Raw genomic sequence first — 17,198 nt, 5'->3', positions numbered from 1 at the left:
ATTTTTAGGTAATGGTCCATAACCAGAAAACCTATGTGCACCACGCTGTCCGCCATTCCCAAACGTGTTCTCTTGGTGAACCAGGCAAAGCATTGCTTTTTGTTTTTTTCCAATTGATCATTAAAATGTTGTTTTTCGTAGGATTTAGCTTGAGCCTGTTGGTGTTCATAAAGTTTTCAAAGCCAGTCAGAAGTCGTTGCAGGCCTTATGGGGTCTTGTCAAATAACACAAAGTCATCTGCATAGGAGAGACAAATTATTATTAAATCTCCAATTTGTGGCTCTATAAATGAGGCCTCATCCTGACAGACCCCTATGTCAGCCACCTATAGGTTAAAAATCCAGGGGGTCAAAATGCACCCTTGTCTCAAGCCAAAGAGTGTATGAATCATTTGAGACAAGTGGCCCTCACTGTCTAACCTAACCTGTACTGATGTATTCTGATGCAGATAGATAAGTATATTCAACAGCCCATAATCTATTCCACATTGCTCAGACTTAGCCCACAACATTGTTTCTATCAACAGTATCATATGCCATGGTGAGGTCAAGTGAAGCCATAAAGGTTACAGAGGCATTCTTCATCCAGGCCATTTTTTTGACACATGACATTGTTAGGTCATTACAGTCAGTCCCAATAATCCGTCTGATGCCTGTTTGATTTACTTTCAGTATACCTTCTTCGTCAATCAAGGCTTCTAGTTCTTTTACGACTAGCACAGCAAAACCCTTGCTGTCAGCATCTAGAAGTGTTATGGGGCGATAGTTAGTTGGCTCAGCATGATTGTCTTTTAAAATAAATTGGTATCACAAAGACATTCTTCCACGAAAGGAGTCTGCCATTTAAGTATGATATTAGTGAACAACAGAAACAGTATACATGCCCACTTCATAGCAGCCTCTTTGAAGAATTTGTTAGCCAGTTGCTTAGGACCCCCTGCCCTCGAACCACTAGCACGCCTGATGGCCATGTCCATATACTCACAGTCTGCCTCTCATCTCCAACCTGATATCCATAGAGCTGTTTGGAAGACTAGGATGACTCTTGTCGGGAACTGAACCCTGAGCATTATGCGAAACACTTTGCAAACAACATGGAGCCGGTTAATAGCTAGACACATGTGGATCACATATAATTTGAGAAAACAACCACAAGTAAATCACTTTCTACCAATAAGGTCATTTAATAGGAGACTAGCACTTTCTATAATTCTGAAGATAACTGAACCACAAGTGGAGCTACTGCATGAGACTACAAAACCAAGCACAAGATGCCATCCAATTAGTTTAATGAGAGCAATTTTGAACATTTCTATCCATGCTTACAAATAGCAAACAATTTAATATATGGAATTTGCCTTGAAAAAGCCCAGCAGGTGAAACTTATGGCCATAGAGTTATAATTTATTGATACAAGTGTGAGAACATGAGGCATATTAGACAGAATGGTCACAATATAAAGTCATCTTTTTACTAACACACCAGAATCCCATTGTTGCTAAGAAGCATATAGTTAATGTCTTAATACAAAAATGTTGGATAGTAAATACTATGAATTTGTCTTTTCTTTATATTTTTGAGATGAGCTCTTAACAAGTGATTCTGTTCTCCTACTTTATAGTAAGTCAATTGGTTGTGGGACTTGCCTTAGTTTGAGCTGCTCTTTAAATAAACCAAAAGAAACCTTTTTCTTCAAGAGTATTACTGAAATAGTGGCGCGGCCTGGCAAAATCTGTCAACCACTCTGCATTCTGAACTGCGGGAAATGGTTCAGCCATGCCTCTTCTAGTATTGGAATAACGTCCCTGATCAACCTCCAAGCTATTAACTAGCACCCAGAAGTTTGAATCCTAATTTTGCAGCAATATTGATAGCATTACATCCCCATCTTGTTGGAACAGTTGGTGCCTGCGGTTTATCATCCATTTCTATATCACTGCTTCTCATTCTTAACCAAACTAAAGCACTCCTCTACTTTCGTATTAGCTTGTTTGATTTGACAAACCACCTTTTGTGAGGATTTATTTTGTTCCTCTACATTTTTAGGCAATCTATGATTAGATTTCTGAATAAATGGGGACCTATGACATGCAGCAGTACCCTCTGAATCTGTTTTAATAAGAAGCCCATATTCCCAACCTCAAGCATGTCGATTATTTTCTCCATGGTTGCACTAATCATAGTATGTTCAAACTGATTGATAACAGCCCACATGTTCTTGTCACCGGGTCATAATGTCCCATAATTTGTTCAAACATTTGATCATAATATGATCACTAAGATCAGTTTCCCCAATTGTGAAGGCGATACAGTTATCCGTCAACCTGCGGGAAACAAACATGTAGTCAATACACAAAGTAGTGTACCCTGTTTGACATGTTGGAAATTTAATATGGTCACCATGGAGTTGATCATTCAAAACATATAGGCCCCATTCCTCTAGGAACTTTTGCCATAGCTCCCCCTGTTGCACTCTCTCATCGAATCTCAAAGCAGTGGGAGGAGTAATAGGGCACCATCCTCATGTGGTTGGAGGGGCTAGTTGCAGCAAGTATCCCGGAGGAGGAGTATGGGACAGGTTCCAAGTGGATGTGGACATGGAGAAGGGAGATGTCTCCACCCAGCAGGGTGAAGGTGCTGCTGTGAATAATGGGGAGAACTGAAATGAGGAGGAGGAAGAGGCACAGGGGAAGTACTAGCCTGTGGAGCTCTCACAGCAGGAGGTGTATACCTGAGGCGGTTGCAGAGAGGCACAAGGTGAAAATGGCAGTGGTGGAGGAGCCTATTCCTACTTCATTGTTGGTGGAATGGGAAAGCCAGGAAGAGCCCCACGGATCAGTAATCAAACCCGCCTACACAACCGATGGAGTACTGATGTGAGGCTATTTTGACCCCCTCCCGGGGTGGGGGGTATCGAGAGGCCATCTGCAGAATGGAGAGCTGTGGTAGGTGGTTCAATCAGGGAAAGAAGGACAGGGGCAAGGGGAGCCATGAGTAACCATGTTTGTCGGTTACACAAGTGTGTATAAGGGGTGCGCAAGTCCTAAGAGCCTGCTAGTGACTATGCAGACACATCTACCTTCCAGTGGTGGTGGGTAGGAAGGTCCTAGCCCATTTCAGGGTTAGGATGCATCACAGTGGCAATATCTGGCAAGGCATGGTAAAGCACCTGCACCCATAGATCCTTCCAAATTGGCATCAGAGGCACTGGGAATTGTGGGCAGCTGCTGAACCCTTCTGCCAGCCCCACCTGCACAAGTAGTTGCGGATGGTGCCCTCCACACAACAGCCCTCATTAGGACTCCGACAGAAAACCATGGTGCTATTAGCACCATGATCAATGCCGGAGTCCGCCATGGCGGAATGGGAATTACCATCCCATTCCAAGGTTGGCGGGGCGGTAATTCCCCATGCCACCATGGCCCTTCGCCATTCCCATTTTTTCCCCATAGGGCATAATGGGAATGGGGAAGGCGGTAAGTACAGTACCGCAAATTACGGTACCGTAATTACCTCGAAAGTCCCTTTGCGGGTTCCTTCCTTAACGGCTGGTCTAGACCAGCCATTAAGGTCGGGTCCTGCAAAGGGACCTCGTAGTAATGCGTTAAGGGTTTAACGGCGCCAACACCTTTTTCAGCACCGTTAACCCCTTAACGCCTGGGTCCTAATGAGGCCCAACATGTATCTAGATCCCCTAGATTACATTATTCAATATGTTGGGGCATAATGTCTTTATTTTGGGCAACTGGTTAGCTGTGGGTAGCTGGACCACATAGTTTTGAAAGGCAATTTGAGATGGCATATGGAGCTCTATCACCCTTTCCTTGTTTAGGACATTATGCAGGAGAAAGACATTAAGTAGTCATGGTGGAGGGCCTGACATCTACAAACAACAAAGTGGCAGTTTTCAGGAGAGCTGGAGAAGTTCATAAGATGTTCTTTGGGAGAGCTTGCAAATTTAGTGGGTGGTTGCACCATGTAAAAAACACAAGCACTTTAGTGTCTGGCTTTGCACTGCGGGGGAAAAAACAGGAACTTTAGAGATGGCTGCACCCTATGAAAATCCATGAGAACATTAAGGTATGCTGGGCTTTTTGACAAAACAACAGAGGTCATTAATGAGAGTCTATGCCCTGTGAAAAAGCCTGAGACCTCTAGGCGGTGGATAAACCATGTGGGAGAATCTAAGAAACGTAAGGGGCAGGCTGCACTCTATGAAAAAATACAAAGAGTTAGCTATGCCCTGTGGGAACATCTGTTAGCCCAAGTTGATGGCTTTATCCTTTGGAAAAAAATTGAGTACCTCCAGGGGTGGCTGCACCCACTGCAAAACGCTGAGATCGTTATGGGGTGGTGTGAGAACCCAGAGGGTGTCTCACATACTGATCCCCGGGAATTTGTCATCCAGGTGGCCAGGACACAGCCATTACTGTTGGATCCAGTTCCTGAAGTGGACCAGTGAGGGAAGGGCACCTGGGTGAGGGATCCTTGGGAAGTAGGGTGGGGTCACCCGATGGTTAGAAGCGGTTTCCCCTTTCCTTTCAGACCTTTTCCCCATCCTACAGTGCAAGATTTGCGGACTTTCCAACCCCCCTCCTTTCAATGTAAACAGTGAGACGAGGAAGATAGGAACTTGGAGGATGAAGATTGCTGACAGAAAACACAGTCAGACACAGAAAACAGGCTATTCCCTTTTGGCAGGCCTCCCTTTCCAAATTCTCAGGCGTGATTCCACTTAACTCTACCAGGCAGTATAAAAGGCAGAGAAGGAGAACACACTTTGAGAGAGCTGGGGATGCTTGAAGGTACCCAGAAGGTAGGTAGAGGAAGACCAAGTGAGCTGCAGAGACCCTGGGAGACCTGTATGAGGAGGAAACCTTCCTCCAGGAGGCAAAACAAGGGGCAGCTGCGCAGGGACGTCATTTGGGGGTCGCCAGAGGTCGCAACTGCGACCTCTGAGGTCTCCCTTGCAACCTCTGTGGTCACCCTTGCGACCTCTAGAAAAAAAAAGAAAAAAAAGATTGTTTTTTTAAAACTTATTTTTTTGTTACTTTTTTTTTTTTTTTGTAATGCAAGCTCATGGGCTGTGGCCAGCACCATGTGGCTCTTTAGTTTTGTAGTGGCTGGCTTTCTTGTTAAAGCCCCTTAAAAAAAGAAGAATAAGAAGAAAAGGAGTGACACAAGTCTAACACTTTCAGCACTGACCCTAAATAAGAAAGATTAGGAATACCAAATAAAGTGTCTTTCTGGAATTGTATACAATAATTGATACTCATTAAAGGTTTATTTCAGGCACACTTCAGGGGGTGAGTCACTGATTTAGTCTGTTCTTAAACGCCTCAAATCAGCGTTTCATCCTTCTGAGGTCGATACATGAGTACCAACACAGGTTGGGTGATATTGGGTGTATATTTTTTCTATATCAAGCGCTTAAGCGTAAGTGCTATATAACAACACATCATCATTTGGTCATGGTGCTTGCATTCACAGTAATTTGGTAATATGGGCCTATACACACTGATCTTAATGATACATATGGCGATCCATTCTTGTATGAAATGTACATCACATTATAGTGATATCGTAACCATATTTCTTGTAGTGTACAATGCTATGCGATAGCACTTCCTGTTTTGTCAACGGGTGAAAGGTTGCATTCCATCGCATCCCGCGATATCACTTCGGGGTGGGAACAAATGACATCACTTCCGGTGATGTCACCAGGGGTCAAGGGTCGTGTGATGTCACTTCCGCTACCCCTGGCATTTTGGTGAAATGACGTCCCTGCAGCTGCGGTCTCCTGGTGGTGCCAAAGCAGAGTTCCTCCACTGGGCCTAAGGGAGAGCCCAGCTCTTTGAAGGGTAGGCGGCAAAACCCTGACCTCACTTCAACATCCCCTATTAACTCCTGCAGCTTGCAAAGCCAGAGAATGCCATTGTGGGGAGCTGTGAATTAGGAGAAAAAAGAGCCAGGTGTATTCTGGAACTGGAAGTCCAAAGACATTTTATTTTCAGAAGATAAAAAGAACTTGAAGAAGGGACTACACCTGATAAAGGGAGACCAAAAAAGCAAGACGAGGAGCCAGATATAAGTCCCAGTGGGAGTAACGGTGAACTGCTGGCCTGCAGTTGAAACATGGTCAAGACCCACCTTCGTGGCTGATCGAAGCAGAGAGGAGCTGTGACTGCTGAAGCATTGTCTTTGGCTCCGAGAACAAAAGCCGTCAATGAAAATACTTCACGCAACTGGTGAGTTGAAAACCACTGTGACATACCAGTTTGCATTGGAAGTGAAGGCTGTGAACTGCAAGAATGTTGCATTGTGAACAATTGATTTGAACTTTCCAGTTGAGAAACACTAGTAAATGGCAGATGGCGAGAGGGACGTTTCAATTTTGTAGCAAGAAGGTGAATCAGAGATAAGCTCCAACAGAGTGGTCGGGCACCCGAGGGGGAGCCCAGTCGAAGGTCTCTGACAAAGGCATCTATGAGAAAAGCGGAAGAGAAAAGAGTTTGAAGTGGTCATGCAAAGTTCAAAGTAAAATCCTGTTGCACAGTCCAAAGTTTTCAAACTTATTGATACCCCAAAGAAAGCTACAAGAATCAGAGGGAAACTGACTTACACCACTTGATCAAGAGGTGAACAAGTTTGAGCCTGGATGAGGGGAACTTGTGTGAAAGGAAGAGAAGAACCAAAAGGGATCCGAGCACAACTGTGGGGGATCTGTGATCTGAGCCCAACGGAGGTGGATCCATGATCTGAGCCCGACTGAGGAGGATCGGTGATGTGAGCCCAACTGAGGGATCTGAGCCCGACTGAGTGATATCACTTTTGTGTTAAAAAAGGATCTGAGCCCCGCTGAGGGAGATCCGGGATGGACAATGATTCACCATAAAGGAATATCCTGTAAACATTGTACGAAAAGGGAATTCGAGCCCGACTGAGAGACATCACGATAATAAATAGAAAGAGGTAAAGGTCCGAGCCCGGCTGAGGAAGAACAGGAAAAAAAGAAAGTTGAATCAGTATACTATTGTGTATGGAATAAGACATTGAAACACCAAGAGACTTAATGAGAAATGAAAGGACGCTATGCTGAGAGATCCTGGAGTGCCTTATAATCTGCCTCCTTATAAGAAGAAGTAAGTCAGGCGTTAAGGGTTTAACGGCGCCGTCAGCGCCGTTAACCCTTAACTCCTGATTCACACTTTAACGCCTGCTTTTTGCAGGCGTTAAAGTCCAAGGCGCTAAGCGACCTTGGTGCTAATTACGGCACCGCAATTTACGGTGCCGTAATTAGCGCCTTCCCCATCCCCATTATGCCCTATGGGGCAAAAATGGGAATGGGGAAGGGCAAATGGTGAATGGGGAATTACCGCCCCACTCACCTTGTAATGGGGCGGTAATTCCGCCATCCACCATGGCGGAATCCGCCTGACTTGTAATGAGGGCCAGAGTGTGCTCCAGGATGTTGGCCCGAGCTGAAAACGTGGCAGAGGGGAAGTTACAGTTCAGCAGTCCTGAACTACCAAGCCCCATGAACCTTTCATTTGTTACCCACTGTTTCTTTATACAGATCATCACCCTACACCCTTTTGTTCTTTAGAGGAAGGCATGGAAATAGGTTTTTGTTTGTATAGGCCATCTTTGTTTTGACACAATACGCTTGCTCCCATCGTTAGAAATTAGGGTTACATAGGCGTTTTTCAAACTCATATAAAATTCAATAAACACCATTGAACTGTACTCATTGTGTATGTCATACTTCTGATACCATGCCTTCCTTAAAGTGGCTGTGCCTGGTGGATGAGCATGAAACTGTTTTACAAGTGTATGCTCAGGATTTGTATGCATTACTTACACCATAGTATATGTAGTGGCATGTGTAAGCCACCCGCTGTTAAATGACTCGCAATAACAGTCAGAAATACTATAGCTATCTCTTTCCCAACCACACGCATCAAAAACTAGCCCTGCTCCACTTTTCAGTGTCTGAGATGTACCGGTATCTATCCCACATCAGCATCATCCAAGCTGGTGTGTTGGCTATGGGTAGATGTTTTTACATAGTGTTATGTAGTTAAAGGTTCGTTCATTTTCATAAATATCAATTGTGCAAAATATGATGGTGCAGACAATAGCCCAGGCCACACTAAAAACTCTCAGACTATACACTTGCGAGGAGGAAGCTTAGTAATTGTACAGCAAATTGCACAAGTAGGCAGGCACTGCTTGCTGAACCAGTATCCCAGCTATCATCCCTTCCATAGGAAATCTTTCCAGTAATAGGCATCATGCATCTGTGCAGTAGATTGTCCACTGTTTGATCCTGATGACCAGTCTTCATTTAAGATGTCTGAGTTAGTGAGGAGGGTGTCCCATGTATTTTCTTCCCTGTAGGCTGCACCTGCACTGCTCAGTCCTGGGACTGAAGGCAATAGATATCTAGGAGTTTCAGTCTCTTCCTGCCTTTCATTGACTCCGTCTGTTGATCTTGTCTTCGGTAGATAATATCTACGGTAGATAACCCTTCTGCTCCTGAAAGTGTCACCTCCTCTATCAGTCTCAGTGAATGTTGATTGCAATAGTGCAATGCCTGTGAATTTGCTTTTATTGCACATGCACCCCAGTGACCTTTGGCAGGTTGTGTGTTACTTTGTTGAATGATTTTGTCAATTCGCCACATGCAATCCTGACATCCCCTGTGAACACAGGAGATACATCGGCAGGACTGAGCAGAAAAGAGCACAACATGTCTCCAATGTGTGGGTGCACTCCTGATGTTCTCAATATGTCCAAACATGTGTCACCCACTACCTCACAGATTATGTGCTGCTCCCTCCCAACAGCAGGCATGTGTTCCTCTGTCATCTAATGGCATACGTCTTGTTCAATCACTTCAAGAGATGAACACTGAGCAGTGTGTTACCCACCACCTCCCTGAATCAATGCCACTGCCTCTCAGCAAGTCAGGCAAGCGTGACTGTCCCACAAGCTGTTCTCAGAGATTGTCAAAACCCCCTGCTCCTTTCCCTGGTGTCACCCAGTGGCACGTGCATCATCCTCTTACTTCAAGAGACGGACACTGACTATTGTGGCCACCCGCTGCCATGCCAAATTGTGTCAGCCCTGCCACACTCTCTATAGGGTTTTGAAATTGCGTGAAGCAGTTTCTGGCCCTGTGCTGACAATTTCACATCCCATCAGGGTGGTATGAGGTGACTGTTGGATTTAGGGGCCAACCAGATTGATGACACTTGTCTTGTTCACCCATTCCAAATCAATGAAAGTGTTACACAGCACTGTGTAAGCAAGCCAACCCTAAATCTCACTCTCTGACTGGCTGCCAGTCATCCATGGATCTCTTAAGAAAGAAATCCAATTTCCATTTGCTCTTTTTAAGGACCCCTTAATCCTTTCTTTCCCTTCTTTTTAGGTTGCATCTCTGAACAATTAATGTGACCAGAGGGTCTTCTACTGATGCTCCCCTTCCACTGCAACCTTTTAAGTGTGCATGGTCCTACGGTAGCCCAAAAAGCTCCTGTGCATGGTGGCATTCTAAGCCCTAGCGTTTTGGAAATACAGTGATTATACTGCCAATTGTATATTTGTATTGATTTGGCTGGTGTCATGTAACATTAGTTTGGGCTTCACCGGGGGAAGGGGGCAAGTCAATTTACTGCAATGGTAGCCCAATGTACCCTTTTGGTGGCCATTAGACTACTGATGCATGTTTTATGTGCTGATCTATGCAAGTCGCGGCCGGAACGTCCCTGACATGCCCTACGCAAAGCAAAAACTGCCACATACACCTACATTTGTGGCTCCCTGCACACAAATACATGCACCCCTTGAAAAATGCGTGGGGACTCCCACAAACAGGCCAGCACCATGGTCACACTGCGCAGGGTCCCCGAGAACATGCGTACATTTTCCCAAAACTCATGTAATTTTCCGGTCACACTGCGTGCACCCCCCTGTAAACCATCCCTGCACCCTGCTACGCTGCGTACGCACACCACTAAGTCCGATCAGAACCCCTTCTGCCCGCATGCACTCCTAAATCCGACATGAGAACTAACCTCTGCATTGCGAATCCTGAGTGCAAGTCTATACGCCTGTTTTCGGGTGCCGGAAAGATCGAGGGCTTTCATGGGCATTTTGCAGGCGAGAGGTTGCACAATCACATCCATGAATACACTTTGTTGTTCACATTTATGGGCCTGCTCTGGACTGCCTGCGACCCGTCCCTCGTAATGCCCACTTTTTGCCTTGTTCTTCCTCATTTTGTGTGTTCTGCCCCCAACACTGGTCCCTGCGCAGGCTATGCCCACACCCTGCATGGAATCCCACGCAAGACACTTGGCCGCTCGAAGATCTGTGCCGAGACTACTTGAAGTCCACACAAAGTACGAAAAAGTGTTGCGCACACCATTCCATGAATCGACAAATGGGTTTTCATGCACGGTTTGGCGCGCAAAGTCCCTATTTACCGCACAAATGATTCAATGAATCGGGCCCTTAGTGTGATTGATTTTCTGTACCTACCCCAGTGTTGTGGGTATGATTAGGGGAGATTCTGTACCTACACTATTACAAATCAATTTTCCTGCAAGTCAAGTAGCTTACTATCTGCTGTAGTAGCCCTACCATTTTTGAGACAAAGCTTCATTTTAAGGATGAACACTGGCTATACTGGCTTGTCCCTGTGTGCTAGGCATGTCTCATTCATCTTCCTGCTGGTCACCTCACTCTGTAGGCAAGACCGTCTATGCTGGGACAATCTCTCGGGTGTTTTACCAATGACTTCCTGTTTTCTTGTTTAGCAATTTTTATTAGTCTTTGTAATGGATAAATACAGGATGTAATCATCAACAATTAACCGTTATAATACTTGCTAACCGATAGTCCAAGATAATGCCTTGTTTGTATCTGTGAAGAAATGGACTCCTGTCCTGCATGAGTGCAAGGATGAGTGGATGATAAAGTGCCTCCTCAGCCCTCACACTTCTGCAATCCAAGAGTGAACCCAATTATAAAGGTGAAACAGCACAGGCACTTTTAAGAGATATACCTCCTTCACCCTTTTTTGGTTATTTAGACTGATCGAAGGCTATACTCTCAAGACGGTTGGAAATGTGATTCAGTAGCAACAAAAAAAACAAAGTACAACAGTCCAAAATACAGGGAATCTCCAATCAAGATTCTTAAATATTTGTGTATACTTTAATTAAACACAAAACTGCAATAATAAGCTCAATACAAAACACTACAAAACCCACCACTGTGGAAAGAAAACTATATGCAAGATAGCATGATACAGCTCTCTTGGTGATGAGGCAGGGGGACAAAAAGCAATACAATTCTACATTTCAATCACTTTTGAAGATGTCTCTAGGGCCCAAAAAAGGACCAGAGAGCAATTATCATTCAATGATACCTTTACTCTGTCTTTGTGGTTTGACAATTGTGAACCAGGTGTCTTTTCACTGAACTAGTTGTTCAATTTATGGTTGAATGCATAGTTGTGGTAGTCCAGACAGCAAGCAGATGTTGAGTCTTGGTGGATCTGAGGATTGTTGCAGTTCGAAGCAATGCTCGAGCGATGCAGATCATGGAGATGACTAGGTTCAATTCAAAAGTCGAGGTTTGTTGAAGGACGGGCTGATGTCAGTAAACGCAAGGCAAGTAGGTTTGATGCAGTGCTTGGAAGATGCAATTCTGGAAGAACACCAGGGTCAGTTAAACCGTCAACTTTATTTTTTTTATTTATTGTTTGCTTGTTAGGCGCTTATACAATAAGAAAATACTGTTTCAAAGCACCCACTTGGCAGGGAGGGAGAGAGGGTGAGAAATACATTACAACACAATATTTAAGACCAGAGGGGGAAGAGGGAGAGGGACAGACCCACTTTGCCTTGTGAGTATTCAGGACGTACAAATGCAGATCAATTGCTCGTCAATGCTTGTCTCGGGAGGATAGCTCAGGGGCAACACACTTTCCTTGGATGCAAGACAACGCGGAGCAACACAAGTTCGATCCCTGGGTCCGCACTTAGAAACCTCTGGGTATTAAGCACGTTATAAATAACCAATTATAAATAATCAATCATATAATGAAGGGTCTGGAGGTTTGAACTGCAGTTTGAGGGGTGGAGGTGCAGCGATACTTCTTTCTTTGAGTCAAGGCAACGATGCACTTCTGCTGGCGAAGTGCAGCAGCAAACCTGTTAGAATATGTGGTACTGTGGTTTGAGAAACAGCAAGTCCTAAAACAGCTGCAGAGGGTCCTGTTGGTTTAAACACCCAAATCATGGATTACAACAGTACAATGGAGAAAGTGCAGGAATCCTGGAGGTCTTGGTTCTCAGGAGCTGTAAGTCCCACTCCAGTGTGTCAGTACCAAGAATATTGCTTGTTCTCAGGCTGCCATGGGGGAGGCTGGCACACACCAATAGGGATCCTTCATATTGGCTAGGTCCTGGGCAGCAGTGTGGCTGTCAGATATGCAGGTCTTGATTCAGCAGAAGGTCTCCCCAATATGTCCTGGGGATGGTTATGGAGCATAGCTTGCCTCTGCCTTGGGCAACCTCTCTTCACCTCACAACTTGAGAACTTTGGAATGGACTGCTCTCCCAGTAGGGTCCACAACATATCTTCTAGGGTTGAAGTCCAGAGGTTATACAGGGAAGGAGTTGGAGACCCTTTCTTTTAGAGGCAAAGGTCTACAGATACTTCGACAAAAGCAAGCCAGCCGTGACGGTCTAAATCCTGTTCCTGAAACAAGTGCACTTTGTCTTCTGTCATCGCACCCAAGTGCTGTGTGTTGAAGGAAGAAGAGGGGACAGTATGGAAGAGAAATAGAGAGAAAGCAGCTGTTCTGAGCTCCCTCTGTCTACACTAACCTGTCCCCTTCCCATGTCAATACCATCAAAAGCTAGTTTGGTATGCAGCACCCTGGAGAGAGGCTAGTCCTCTTGAGATGGGGGTGCCCTTTCATTCCTGTATTCCTGGCCAGATCCTGCTAGGAGAGTGGTTCACTGGAGAAGGGTGTTACCCAACCCCACAAAGGATCAAACGGAGAGGCATAGCTATCCAGAATCCTTCCTTGTCATTTGGCAGGGCCAGATTCTACAGAATTCACATAGCCCTTCCACACCTGAGCTGAGCCCACAAGGCTGACACACGTGTGATATGAAATTGATGTTGCTATAATATGTATGAGAGATGCTAGCCAGGTGTGGCTTACTTTTAGAGTTTACAACAGCCATCAGGATAGTAACTCTCATAGATATCTGTTTTGGGAACAGGGGTGCATATCTTATATGCAGCAACTATGCTGAAGAGACTTTGCTGTCACTGCAGATATCTAGAGGGAACCTGTAAAGCCTGAACCTGCTGTGTACCACTGGAGAGCAGGTGCAGCAGATCAGGGTACTGATGCATCTGGGCACAGGTACAGTTTGCTTTTGGTATGGAGTTTCTGAAAGGGGGGCTTGATTGGTAGGTCACTCTTTATTTAATGGAATTGCTAGTAACATTTAATTAGTTAATAACAATTTTTTAAAAAAACTATGGCTCTATGCCCTTGCCAGATGGCAATAACTCACAGTCCCATATTGGTGTTGGCAGCTGCCATTGTCTGGAATGGTATTGGGGCCCCATCACCCCACCACATCTGCTCTTCTGTACTGTCCTTGGTTAGCCCCACTGTTGTCTTTTTCAAGTGGCTGTCTTCAGTTAGTGGGTAGCCTTCCTTTGTTTTATGAACTGCTGGAGCCTAACCTGCTAGGATCCCTGCCTTTCTAGAGTAATCATCTCTTTCGCTTTTACTTCTGGAATGAGGGCCAACTCCTAGGAAGCATGATTGTTCTACTTTTCCATCACGTGGGATATCATTGGTCTGTGGTCTGAGTCTCTCTTCGGAACCTGTAAACCAAACCTGAAAAAAATACTTCATCACCATGAGTTTGGACGTCTCAGCCCTGGTTTGGAAGTTATTCTTCATACTAACCCGCAGGGTTCCCAGTGCTCTTTTTCAAGGCATTTCGCAGGCAGGCCTTAACCTTTTGCCTTCTGTTGGGGCTGAGCACTGCTGTGTACCTCCTCTACAGACGCTGGTGCTACATCTTACTGCTGGAGCTCTTCCTTGGGGTATACTCTGATTTCCCCTGGGGTTGCTTGCTGCCCAATTTTTGCATAAGGTGTGGAATTCGGATATACTTTCCATTTTGCTAATAAACGCAGATCTGCCTATTGACTTTTCCACTTTGTTTCCTGCGGGGGAACATTCTCTTCAAATATTCTTCCAAAGTTACTTTGGGGGTATTTATCTGCTCCTGGACATTTTTCCATTTTGGATACAGTGAGCTTAGTTCCAATTACTAGAATTTTAGCTTGCACATATGATCTTAAGCGTGTTTACAAATTCTTGTATATCACTTCCAGGAATACCTGATTACACTACAGGGGTTGTATACAAATTGTTCGTTTTACAACTGCTCGAATGACAATTGACCTTTTCACAATTGACCGAATTGTGAAGGTCAAGTGCACCATATATGTGGGGGGAAACCCCCCACAACCCCCCACCCAACGCCAAACCCCCCAAAACCCATATATATATATATATATATATATATATATATATATATATATTACCAAACCGATATTACATGGCCAAGGTAGTGGCCATGTAGTTATGGTTAAGTTGCTGTTTCCATAGGAAGAGCACTTTTTGGGCAGCTTATAACTTCGCTCCCCCTGGACGGATCCTCACCAAACATTGCAAAAAAAGTATATGGCCCACTCTGAATTTTTCTGCAAAGTTTGGTGAGGATTCGTTCAGGGGGGGAAAAGTTATAGGGGTGGTCCCAAAACTTTTTTTTTCCCATAGACTGAATGGGAAAAAAACTTTGCGCACGGCTACAGCCCAGACCGCTGGACGGATTTACACCAAATTAGCGGCAGGAGTGGTGGCCTGGTCCCGAAAGCGTGCTTTTGCAAATTTAGTGTAAATCCGTCGAGTAGTTTTTTTAAAAATGACCAAAATGTAAGGCAAAAAAATTAGTGATATCTGTGTTCGCTTCGCGGACGGACTTCCCTGTTCGCTCCGCGGACAGCACCCCGATATGCCCATGGCCTTGCGTCATGTCCGCAGACATCTTGTATTCGCCGTCGACCGCGTACAGCGCGGTGAAACGTGGATAAAAAATTGTATTTAGTGCCGTGTGTTGGTGTGTAAGAGTGTTTGGGGAGGGTGGGGGAGTATGAGATAGTATGAGATAGGTTCATGTTTTGTTTTTTTATGTGCTAGACGTTTTTGCTGCGTTCGATTTGTCCGCGATTTGTCCGCGGAGAACACGGCTGTTCTGACATTTTGTAAATAAACTAAATGGTGGGGTGTTTAGAGGACAGAGTATGTGTCATTTTTGTTTGCAGGTAAGGTAAAAATGAGCTATGAGAACTTGCGGTGTACTTAATTGTTCTTAAATACACAAACTGGGGGTGTCCTCAGGAGGCTGTCCGTATTGTAATCAGTCTAGTTGAATGTGTTCTAAGAACACTCGCGGTGTCCCGAAATTGTTGCAATTACACAAAATAGGGGTTTTCTGAGAACGTTGTTTGTATTGTTCGTTGTCAGGGTGAAAGTGTTTTAAGACCACTCCTTTTGTCTGCTAATAGTACAATTTCCTATGGGCGTCAAACGACTTTTTTAGTGGATTCTTTTGTCCACTAAAGAAACGATACATCCGGCTGGTGTGTGCCGACATTATGTGATAAACCTATGACTGGCGCTATTGACCTGGCTGACTTGCTTTTGCGACACTAAATCATATCTCCCGCCCTTAAGCCTGATATTATCAAAGCATTCATATTCCCCGCCTCTCTCCGTGACGTTACAGGGTGCGTCATCAAACGCGCCCAGTTCTCTGCAGTCCTAAGTGACTTTACACAGAACCCGGAAGACAACACATATTATGTCACAACACAGCGCCACAATTCGGAATATGAAACAGTGATTTAAAAGCAAACAGCAAGATTGTAAATTTTGTAAAGTACATTTATTTGACATCAAATGTTTAGAGAATATTCAGCAATTTGCATTTGTCTTTGTTGTCGATCCGCAAAAGTTCATGTTGAGGCACGCAATGTTCCTTTGCGGTACAGAGGGTGTTAGATCAGCTTACAACTCAGTGCGCCACAATTCGGAATATGAAACTGTGGTTTAAAAGTAAACAGCAGGATTGTACATTTTGTAAAGTACATTTATTTCACATGAAATGTTTAGTGAATATTCAGCGATTTGCTATTGTCTCTGCTGTCGATCAGGAAAAGTTTATTTGGAGCAACGCGTTGTTCCTTTGCGGTAGATAGGCTGTTGGTTTATGATAAAAGCAGTAAATGGTCGCTCTGATAATCGGAAGGTTGCTCCAATAACGAGCCATTAGAACACCCTATTGGTTGGTATGTTGCTTGTAGCCGCTAGTACTGCGTAAGGGCATATTGGTCCTTGGGGATTGTCCCATAAAATGGTGAGGGTCATGAAGTTGCATATTTGGACCTGCACCTGGCAGTTGAAGACGCCATCCGCTGGAGTCTGTAAACCGTGACATAGGCAAAATGGGGCCAAATACCTGTTTTAAAAAACATAAATTAGTCTCACCAGCCGATCTTCATTAAAAATCATCAATTTATTTATTAGGGCGTGAAACTATTTGCTATCGAAGATAGTGCAACGGAGTATGTTAATAATAAAATAATAATATTTTCCCATTCATATAGCGCTAAGAACCGTGAGGTATCCAAGCGGTGCTTATTATTAACCACGGTGTGTGGTGATCATTTATCGACCACGGATGGATGAAAGGCTGAGTTTGGCCTTGCCGGGATTCGAACTTGCATTAGCAAGCTGTGCACGGATGTCAAAGCGAGCGTTGTACTCGCTGTGCCACTTGACAGGCTACAGTGAAGTGGCACAGCGAGTAGAGTGCTTGACCGCCGATAGATCGGTTAAATTATTTCTATTAACCCACCCTGTGTCGTCTGCCTTTTTCAGAGCCCTCTAAATGACAGGGGATCAATTCGGCGGTGATAGTGCGCGGTAGAAAACATTATGCCACTTTCAACGAACAAGTTCAACTTCAGCGGTCTTTAATGCTACGCTATTGTAATTATATTTGTTATAAAATAATCTAA

This window comes from Ambystoma mexicanum, chromosome 2p (assembly GCF_040938575.1).
Source record: "Ambystoma mexicanum isolate Mex_15411 chromosome 2p, UKY_AmexF1_1, whole genome shotgun sequence".
Lineage (NCBI taxonomy): Eukaryota > Metazoa > Chordata > Amphibia > Caudata > Ambystomatidae > Ambystoma > Ambystoma mexicanum.
Note: the sequence above shows the minus strand (reverse complement) of the source record.